At 45.6% G+C, this 11,039-nt stretch overlaps 1 long non-coding RNA gene across 1 annotated transcript; it reads left to right on the top strand.

Annotated features, from left to right (window-relative positions):
- Positions 1-702: 702 nt before the first annotated feature.
- LOC125720516 (uncharacterized) lies at positions 703-7,860 on the top strand. The gene is made up of 3 exons (XR_007385485.1): positions 703-851; positions 1,116-1,234; positions 6,907-7,860. It is a non-coding gene; the product is annotated as an uncharacterized LOC125720516 (long non-coding RNA).
- The last annotated feature ends 3,179 nt before the right edge of the window (positions 7,861-11,039 follow it).

The following is an 11,039-nucleotide window of genomic DNA, read 5'->3' as shown; positions in this document are numbered from 1 at the left end:
TATCGGCTCACCGTGACCCTAAGCAGTACAGAAGATGGATAGACCTGACTTTCTTCAACGAGCCATTTATTTCAGTGTACAGGTAATAACAGACCTGGTCACACTGGCTGGAAATGATGTCGGTGCTGATATTTCTCCTTCCTTAGAAAGGCGATGCACCATGACCCAGTACTAAAAAAGTAGCTGTGGAGAGATGGACGAAATAGCACCGTGGGTGAGCTTTGCGAAGGGCAGGTTGTTATATAATGTCACACCCACTTCTGATGCCCATGATCAATGTCAAAGTGTTGCAGCCAATGGGAACTATGCATGAGAAATTGTCAAAGGAGCTTAACACAATGGCTACGTTTTTCTCATTCATATATTCTGTTCAGTTCGGCTTCCTCGAAGGAGAGGAGGAAATTATTCATATATGTCATATCCTACGAACAACAGACAAGGTTGCTGCCTGCACCCCATACTGTTTTATTACCCTGTACTATCAGGGATGCCCATACATTCTTTAGTCACACCAAGAGCTCATCAAAAGATCAATTTCCCTCGGCCGGATTCGGCGGGCAGTGACTTAATACAGACACCTTCCTCTACCGAGCGCGGGAGTCAAGGCTGCGTGCCCAGGGACAGGAAGCAGAACCGCGCATGCGCCTGTCCCCGTATGCGCCCCACCCGGCCCCTTCCTATGATAACACGGTCACACTTCACAGGGTAGGAATCCAAGCCCAGATAAAACCTCCAAAATGCATTTGCTGGCCACTGCGGGGTAAGAGGATGTTTCAGAGAGGCACTGCTGTCACCGTGCCAAGCCCAAATGACTTCAGCTCCTTCTGTCGCTACGAATTTAACATGTATGCGTATGTAGTCACTATTAATTACTGGTAATGCTCAGACTTCATTTTTTAAGTTTGATTAATTGCGATCACATTACCTGGCAATTCAACGTAAATCGGCTCGGTGTTTATCCTTAGTCGGGGGGCCATATCTCATATTTTCACACAAATAATTATAAGATAATTAAAAACAAAGCGCTGATTAGCCGTCAGAACTGCGATTCTTTCCGCCTGGCGTTTGCTTCAGCTCGCTCATAATTATTGTAATTTAAACTTTAATTACTGCAGACAGACTCTTGCGGGATGAGACGAGCGGAGCACCGGCGCCGGGGAAGCCGGGCGAGGCGGCGCCGGTCTCGGGTAGCGAATCCAGCGCCGAACGGTTCCGCCGGTGAAGCACAACGCTGGTCTGTCTTCCGCCCAAATAAATAGGAAAGCAGCTCCATTATTTTGATTTCTATCACTTTTCGATTAACATCACTCTTGCTTTTGTTTATACATTGGGGATAACGTATAAAGTAAGATGTACAGAACTGTCTAAAAGTATTTTCCCATTTATTTGCCCTTCTCTTTGTGTGAACGTTAAGTGACCACGTTTAATACTGAGCAAAAGAGAAAAACGAAAGTGCCCCTTTGCAGCTATTGGTCTACAAAACACAGGTACATGTTCTGTTTTGGATCGTTATCATGTTGCATGACCCAAGTGACATTAGCTAAGAGAGAGACAGTTTTATGTTTAATTTAAGGTGCCGTCTTCCTGGTCATGTAGCAGAAAGACCCCCAGACATGAGACGACTCCCATTTCCAGCCCTGTAAGAGGTTCAGGTATTCCTTGGTTATCACCAGGCATAACTGAGCCAAGATCCTCACGTTAAAGGGTCCCAGTACTCGTGGAAGGAACCTTGTATGGGTCGGGCCAAGCATGATGTCACTCCTCACACAAATGATGTCACCGCCCCAAAACGCACACACACCTGTTTATGTCACAATATATTCACAATTTATTCATTATGTATTCTTAGGTTTCCAAGAAATTTACTCTGTCTTTCATTGTGCTGGATAAAGCCATTAGCGACTGCTAAAACATCCACCTCGGACAGAAGAATTTACGCCGCTTTTCCCATTTTGAAACCCAAACACAGAAAATGCATTTTCGCCGGTTTCGCTTAAAGCAGAGCCCAGTATTTTCGTCGCCCATTGTGTGCAGAAAGTTTTGATCATGTTTGACACGAAGTTAACTACCTGCATTCTTTGAACCAATGGGGTTGAACAGCCCAGTTCCTTTAGCAGTCCCTTCTCCCTGTACCTTTATCGTACCTTGGAGTACTGCAGTGTCACCGGTTGGTAGGACTTTAAGAGATTCTGGCAGCATTCGCATTCGCTGAGAGCTCGTACTTCTGCTGGGCTATCAGAGTGACTTTGGGAGGAACAGTGACTCGTTGGGGCAGCGACAGCAGCCACGGGGTCTAACTGCTCGTGGAGCTCCGGCAGTGGACTCGTCGTCGACTTGGATGATGGTAGTTTCCTCTGCCCCCTCTTTGGTGTTTGGGGACCCAAAGAAGTTGGTTGTTTTGTGGCATTTAATTGTTTGATAACTGAAGGGCACGTTTCACCAAATGTAACAATATGGATTGGTAGGCTGAAAAGCCATTGGTCTGTGAGATTATCTTCAGGGCCACATGATGCATTAGCCGATCATTGCATGTGTATTTTTATGCTGAGTAAGGCTACGTTCACACTGCCAGCCACATCGTTCAGTTCCGATTTTTTGCTCAGATCGGATTGGTCTATCGTGACGGTTCACAGGTCAACTGCATCACCCACAACAAAAAACGTCATATCTGTGGGACGATGGAGGCGTTAGTAGCTCACGCATGTATCACACTTTGCTCTGGAGGACGACAAACAGTGAATCAGCTGTACATGAGCAGGTCGAAAAGGAGAAAAAAGTCAGGCGTCTAGCTTTTTCTGTTTTCGCAGTTATTGCTGGAACTGCTGCACCAAGAGATGTGTGGGTACGAGCCTGCCGGCACAGGCTGATGATGTCAGCGCATGAGTATAAGCAGGAAGCCACATGAATTCTGATCTGAGCGTCCACATTCAGGTGGCATGGCCGCGAATCGGATACGTATCCGATTTAGTACCACATATGAAAGTGACACAAATCTGACTTGAAAAGATTAGATCTGTGTGACATTAAGGCAAAAAATCTGATTTGAGTTTTTTCAGCATAGCAGTATGAACATAGCCTAAGTGCACCAGTAGGCAGATGTGGAAATAAATTATGAAAATTAGCGTATTTTATCATAGGTATGCATTCTTAGTATTTTTCCATGTTTCACCATGTGACGGCAGGTAGACCCCTGGGTTCTACTGGCCTACGAAATACTGTACATCTTAATTTACTCTGTCTATATAACTCTGTCTGAAATACTCTGTTAGGGCTTTAAGCCCCACCCCCGATGAGCCCACTGTGCTCTGATTGGTCAGCTTGCCCTAGAGGTTCCGCCCCTGACTTGCAGTCTTGTAGGCAGGTCCTTGCAGGTAGGCAGCCAATAAGGATTGTGTTATGAGGTGACCTCACCATGTCACGGAAGTTAAGGGCTGGAATTCCAATGAGGCTTTTCAGGCAGGTTAGGGAGGAGAGGTTTCTGTGGTGAGAGTTAAGCCATAACACATTAAAGGGAAGGGAAAACCAGAAAAGCATAACAGGTGCCCTTTAATTCATAAAACATTTTTATTTTGTTCTGTTTATTGGTCAGATATGTTTGTGGTGGGAGCAATAAAGTAAATACAGGAAGCCGGTCCTGTGTTCTGGGCTTTTGCATATTTCTGTGCGGTTCTACATGGAGCAATGACGGCGATGCTGTGGTAATTATCTGGGCAATATGCCAGGCTGCAGTACTCTGCCATTTCCCAGAATGCAAAGCACACCTGACTACGGGAGCCATTTAGCTAAGACTCACAGAGCGCACCTGGCAGTTTGGTCGGATTGAGGTCAGATCACGTTCCTACCGCAAACAAACCGCTTCAGAGTTCACTTGGGACCCGACCAAGACGCCTCCTCTCTTGGGTCTTGGTGCGGTTGTTGTGGTCTGCACCCGAGTGCGATGACGTTTTTCATGTCTGCCAAAACGAATCACACCAAAGAGGCGAATGAAACAGAGTCTGATTCTTCCTGACCAAAAGGTGGAGATGTACCAACGCTGAATCCAAACCACCGCCCTTGGAGAGGTCTGCAAATCCCTGGAAGTTCTGTGGTTCTTTGCAGACATGGAAAGTTCAGGTCCAGATAGTACAAATGCAACCAGCTGAGTGTAAAGAGTCACAGTCACAGTGTATGCAGCCGGTTGGTTGAAATAAAACCTTGGTTTGGATTTGTACTTTACGGACCGGAACTTTCCACCTCTGGTTCTTTTTGACTTTACGCGCAATTTTATTTGATAGGACAGACACTGCTTGAAAGGTTCACTAACATCCCAGTCTTTCTGTATTCGGAGAGGATGATTCTAAATGGTTTATAAGAAGAAGAAAAGCACTGAGAGATGTAGTGCAGACAAGCAGTGGGACTAAAAGCTAGTGAAGATCGATGTGAGAAAACAATATTACCACGTCATGGAGAAAGTCAGAGATCCTGAGTTACAGCAAAGGAAAGAGCAGGAGGGGGCGCCCAGAAAGAGATGGGGTACCTGACTCCTAGGGGGGAAGGCTGAGAGGTGAACCATGATAGCGCTACTCACCAGCGGACCCTGAACAGACGCTCCCCCTAGCGGTTTGCTGCTGCTCACCTTCGCTGAGAATCGACAGCGCAGACAAGTCCTGTGCGGTGCTGAAATTCCCCTTTTCTACTCACTCCCAGTGAAATCTCAATTAAAAAATAAGAGTTTAAGTCCTCCGTTAACCCGAGTGTTTCAGCTTGTGCTAATGGCCTTCGTAGGTGATGAAAGAGCTCAAATCATAATAATACATACTGTAGCTTTTCAAAATACTTGCCATTATGTAAAGGATTTCAGTAATCCGTGTTATTTGGAGCATTTCATGACGTGAACCCACTAGGTGGCTGTTTGTTTCTCCTGCTACGTATTTATGGTGTCAAATCGGCGGTGTGTTTCTTTTTCATTTGAAGCATCGCTCCCAAAACGAGCGACGACTCTTCTACTGTAAAAATGCACCAATTCTGCGCCCAGTCTGAAACTTCTCTCCAATAAAATGCAGCACGTACCGGAAGTGAGCTATGTGGGACATGTAGACTATTTACAGAATGCAAAATCAATTACAATTGAGAAATAAAAAGGCAAAAAGACAAATACAAGTCTGCCGTTCAAATATTTCAAATATAGATGACGATGGCCCCTGTTACGATATTTCGACTTTACGATGTGCAGATGTTCTCCACTTTCAGTACATTATTCAATAAATTACATGAGATATTCAACAATTTTTATTGTTAATGACTTAACTGCCCAACTGCAGGCCGATGTAAGTGTTCTAAGCATGTTTAAGGTGGGCTAGGCTGTCTGTATTTTCCTGTCTGTAACATTATGAGATATAAAACACAACGGATCCCCATTCAAAATAAATAGAAAAATCCTGCAATAAACGACAATCAGACACATCGTCTTTGATTCCTTTCTTTTTATAGCCAGTTCTTCTCACCACAAACAGTAAATTTCAGCTTAAGGCTTAAAACGTTGAGTCAGTAAAATGTGGAACTTCGTCTGTGACCTAGATAAGACTCGACTCAGAAACGTTGAACAACGCCGAACCCATTTTTGCGGTCCTGCCTCCTTGCCAGGAGCCGGCAGACGTTAGGAATAATGGAATATATAAAGCATGGTCCTTGAATGTCTGAGAGATGGATTTTATAGCCAAGCATTGGCAGCTTTGACAGCATAGAGGGGAAAAAATAATAAACTCATGGCAACGTTTTGGTTGGCCAGCAGCATTTTTCTCCTGTTTTAACTTGTTTTAACAATTTAACTGTTTTAACAATAAGTTGTGCTATTTTTTGTCTCAGAACAATTTGTATCATAAAATTCATCATGCTAAAACAAACGTGGCCTACACTGGTGTGCTGTAAGACATGCTTTCTCTCCAGGTTTATATAACTGAGGTTTATGTAACTTGTTGATTATTATTGGGAAAACAGGAGTTCACCTCCTTTAATTACATTACCCACTGGAATCCCTTTATGAGCCTGAATTGATCATATCTATACCATGTAAAGGGTAAGGCTGAAGGTAGAGAGACAGGTAAGGAGGTAAATATGTGCTGAGACAGCATGTTGCCCACCCACCACACAACGAACCTCCTCGGGGATGAGAAGCTGAGTGCAGCACTGCGGTGGGTGATATCTCAGCACCACACTAGTTCAGATGGAATGGAGCAGTGTGAAGTTTTTTCCAGTGGTTGAAGTGTCACTATGCCCTATGCTGCCTGGTGTCCTGTGCTGCCCTATGCTGCTCTGTGCCACCCTGTGCTGTCCTATGCTGCCCAGTGCTGCCCTTTTCTGCCCTGTGCTGCCCAATGCTGGCCTGTGCTGCCCTATCCTGCTCTGTGCCGCCCTGTGCTGTCCTTTGCTGCCCAATGCTGGCCTATGCTGCCTGATGCTGCCCTTTTCTGCCCTGTGCTTCCCTGTGCTGCCCGATGCTGCCCTTTTCTGCCCTGTGCTTCCCTGTGCTGCCCTGTGCTGCCCTATAGTTCCCTGTGCTGCCCATAAAGGTTTTTCTGATTATTGTCTATATACAACAATGATGATCACGTAACGTCAGTGATGATATGGTAGATCCACACAGTAACGAACCGAACTCAGCCCATGGGAAATTAACTGCTGTGTTTAACTGCTGTGTTTATGTTTGTGCTACTGAATGGGCTAAGCGGGTAAGCGGTTACGCGGGGGCTCGATATTCAATTACTATCCAACGATTTATTTTAAGAGGTGAAAGGTCCATGAACACAAAGGTGGGGTGTAAGCAGAATGCTCTAAGAGGGTCGTGCTGCCAGTTATCCTGTGCTGCTCTCACTGACACAGTATCACTGTCTACTGAGTGCTTACAAAATGCATTTTTCTCTCTTTTAGCTGCCATTTTGATATGTATGCAGGATGCCAGAAATGCAGCAGCATTTTGTCCCAGAAGACACCATGCCCCCACCCCAGAGACACATGTTGGAAAAACATCACCGTCCCTCCCACACCTGCTGCCTCTCAGGCTGCCTCCCGCCTCTCAGGCTGCCTCCCGCCTCTCAGGCTGCCTCCCGCCTCTCAGGCTGCCTCCCGCCTCTCAGACTGCCTCCCGCCTCTCAGGCTGCCTCCTGCCTCTCAGGCTGCCTTCCCCTCGCCACACCCTCCACATTTCCACTACTGCGTTCACGTGCCGCACACCAGACCTCCAGCAGCTCCGGACCTGCTGACGCCTCATTTGTAATGAATCTCCACGCTACCTGCGACTGAAACATCAGGAAGACATTCAGAAAAATATGTTTAAAAGTAGTTCTTTTCATGGGTGAAAGGAAGTCATCCAGGAGACTAGGGCAAAGACAATGCTGATTTTAAAGGACAAAGCAACCTACTAGCTAATTCTATTCCTCAAGTAAGATGTACCTCATGCCAAAATGCCCAAAACGTGAAATGATCCATTATTTTAGTTTGAAATATTTTGTGGTAGCACCACTACAGACCTACCTGAGCTACAGACCACCGATTCCACAGTGTCTGTCCACCACCTAAGCTGCAGACCACTGATTCCACAGTGTCTGTCCACCACCTAAGCTGCAGACCACCGATTCCACAGTCTAACCACCAGCTGACCTACAGACCACTAACTCTACTGCACCTATTGACCGCTCATTCTATTATGTATTGCAATGTCCTGAATCATTAACACTGTGATATAAGACTATATTGTATCTGCATTGTTTAGACCAGATGGAGAACACAACCTCTGGCATGCTTGTTTTGAGGTGTATGATGACATTTCCTGTACCGGGGCTGCTGGTATAGGTGAGGAATTCATTAAACAAAATTAAAGTCAAACTTCAAAGCAACGTGGATAGATTTCAGGGCCCGGAGAGCCTGGAGCTTTGCCTGCAGTTTAATTGGCGTGTATAAGAGCCATACAGTATGTTATCACAGGATGAGCATGTGTGTGACCTATACAGATTATCTACAACTTTGATCACGACTGCTTAGCATTCATATAAGCTATTCAGATTGCCTCAACTTTCACATCTAACTAGTACACATTAAACCCGTCCAAAAGATCTCCAGACTTTACTCCATCTCATCAAGCACTCATATTCTTCCCAGTAGATCACCTATATATTTAGGTTTTATACATCCAGTTTGGATGATCTCTAGGTCTAAATGTCCAAAATAATGTAGCAGTATCACACTTATATATCACAGTATTACAGATTTCATATTAAGATGAAAAAGATAAGAATCAGTTACTGCATTTAAGAAAAAATGCTTTACCGGAGAGAAATCCTGTTTATTCTGCACCAGTCACCAGTGACTTGGTTTGTTAGACAAGAATTCAAGGACTAAAGACAAACGATGATGCTTCTAAGAACGAAGAGGCACTTTCCTCTCCCTTTTAGCTGAAGATGAGGCTGAATGCCTGTTTCCCATTGAAATCCTTGTTCGAATGGCTTTGCTCTGAAAAGTGATTTTTACTCTTCTGACACTGAATATTTCCATTTAGCTGCATGGTCTCCGCGCGTGGTGAGTGAAATCCAGCCCGGATTATTCTTAAAAACAGTGTGCCCTCTGCAAAACGCTGAATTAGACTGCAGTATCACTTTGAGGGTGGTCCATCACACCGGAACTTATTTAACATCACGGGATGAAGAAACAAAGAAACGCTTTTGCTTTTCTTTGTGCTTCTAGGCCACCGTAGTCCCCCCCCCCCCCCCCCCCCCCAGTCACATGACTGGTGAGCAGATGACATTTTAAATTTCCACTGTGAAGTGAGAAGTGGGGAGTACTGGGGCTCACATGAGAAGCGCATATAGCCGATATCCCATCATTTGAAGAAGGAATTAAGAGTCACAACTGAGACGCAAACAGAAAACACACCGGCTCAACGATTATTCACTGAAATAGGGACATAATGGAAGACTACTGGCCTTGAATTCATATGTGACTGTCATTTTAATGGGCTACATACTAGAAAGGAGGGGGCTCACTGGGATTCTCCCAGCTACAAGGTCATGGGTTCGAATCCCATCACCACTCTGACTTCTGATGCCTCCCCCTGGCTGTCCTTAGACATACATTTGCTCATTGTGTGGGTGTGTATATTTGCCCTGTGATAGACTGGCATCCCATCCAGTATATACCCAAGCATTCTGCTACATGTTGCCTGGGATAAGATCCAGGCCCCCTTGTGACCCTGACCAGTATGCAGCGATTAGAAGATGTTTGGGTCCCTGTAGAGCAGGGGTGCCCAACTGCAGTCCTGGGGGACCGGAGCCCTGTATAGCTTAGTTCTTTCCCTGTTCCACCACAAGTGATTCAGCTCAAGAGCTGTGTGGCAATTAGCAGGAGGAGTTGGATCAGGTGTGTGAAATGAGGGGAAACGCAAAAATGTGCAGGGCTCCGACCCCCCAGGACTGCAGTTTGACACCCCTGCTGTAGACAATCTACTGTTGTACTTCTAATTAGGGTATTTACGCTGAATTACACCAGCTGCAGATATAGGTAAAAATTGTAGCTTGCTGCTCTGCCGCTTTAAATAATAAAGCAAAGTGCTGCGCTGATTACCCAGGGAAAGCGGAGCTGTCCGCAGGGACCTCTGTGTGCGCGGGCAACAAGGCTTAAGAAGTCTGCTTTAGCAGGGGGTGAGTGTGAATAGCGTTATTTTCTCAATCTTCGTCCGCGATGCTGATGTCACCTTTAATTCCTCAGTGTAAACTCAAGATGTTTGATGGTTCACACCTGGAGCCATTACCCACACAAACATCTGTACCGGAGCTTTGCTAGAAGCCTTTCGCCCTCTATAAATCAAAGTATCTTTCTGTTGTCCGAGCAGATAATTGATTTTGGAACTTGAATTCGCACTTCTGTACTTATAACACGCGTTGCATTTGCTCCTCTCTCTTGTTTCTCGTATTTACTCTCTTCCTCTGTTATGTCCTAACTGTTCGTTGTGTATTTTCATGGTGTCTCTAACAGTCTCTAACATGCTGCGCAAACCAAAATTTCCACCGGCAGTTTCAAGTACATAGCCGGGCTACAAATCCTGCTGTTTGAGAAGTTCAGCAAAATGAAACGAAAAGGAGACAGACTGTGCCTCTCTACATCTCTCTCAACCCTAAATTCTGTCCGCTAGGTCTCATCAATAGTCTCCCCCACAGTGCGGCTCCCGTGATCTTTGTATCTCCCCGGCTTCCTGCGTGAGATGGATGGGGTATCGGGGAACGTTGTGCTGATTCAGTCCACCTGTTTCTCGTTCTGCTGGCACAGTAAATGTTTGGTTTCTTCGGTGCCTCCTTCCGGCGGTAAACCTGGCCTCGTCCCAGCGCTGCAGACTGCACTCACACACCTGAGTTACAGATTTACGTCTTTTCTCGCTCTCAATTACCTCGCCTTCATTTTCGTTTGCCTTCGCACTTTGTGATGATCTAGTTCACACCCTGACCTCGGGATCGTGAAACAGGAAACCACACCCCCAGTAAATTACCTGTTTTCTCTCAGATCCTGTCGTTATGTTTTTCATCCTGACCAGAATACATCAGATATACTGAAAAGAAAATGACAGACGTCTAGCTTACGCAGAATGAAACACGTAGATTACAGTGCATATAACCTATTCAGATATTCTCCAAAATTTTACACCAGTGAATAACCATTAACTGCAGCCCTCCAGAGCAGATTTTCATTAAATACCCCCCAGCAGAGGACGTCTCTCCTCTTGCCCTATGTAACTCTCCTGGAGAATTCCCAACCAGGTCCCTAGGCGGTCGGTGCTGCGGTGCCAGAATCTGATTCACTCAGGAATTCCCTGCAGCTTGTAGCGACTGCATATTAACATACATTCAAACGATATACTTCCTTATGGTGCTGAATGTGCCGAAAGAGCAGCCAGATATTTCCGTGTTGATGGTCATCCATCTCCGGGGCGTTTCTGTTGGCCAAGTGGGTCACCATGACCATGGTAATCCACAGAGGAAGGGGGCTCAATCTTCAACATCAACTAGAGCGTGGATAAA

Source organism: Brienomyrus brachyistius, chromosome 25 (assembly GCF_023856365.1).
Source record: "Brienomyrus brachyistius isolate T26 chromosome 25, BBRACH_0.4, whole genome shotgun sequence".
In the NCBI taxonomy this organism is placed as follows: Eukaryota; Metazoa; Chordata; class Actinopteri; order Osteoglossiformes; family Mormyridae; genus Brienomyrus; species Brienomyrus brachyistius.
This window is presented reverse-complemented; position numbering and strand designations above follow the sequence as displayed.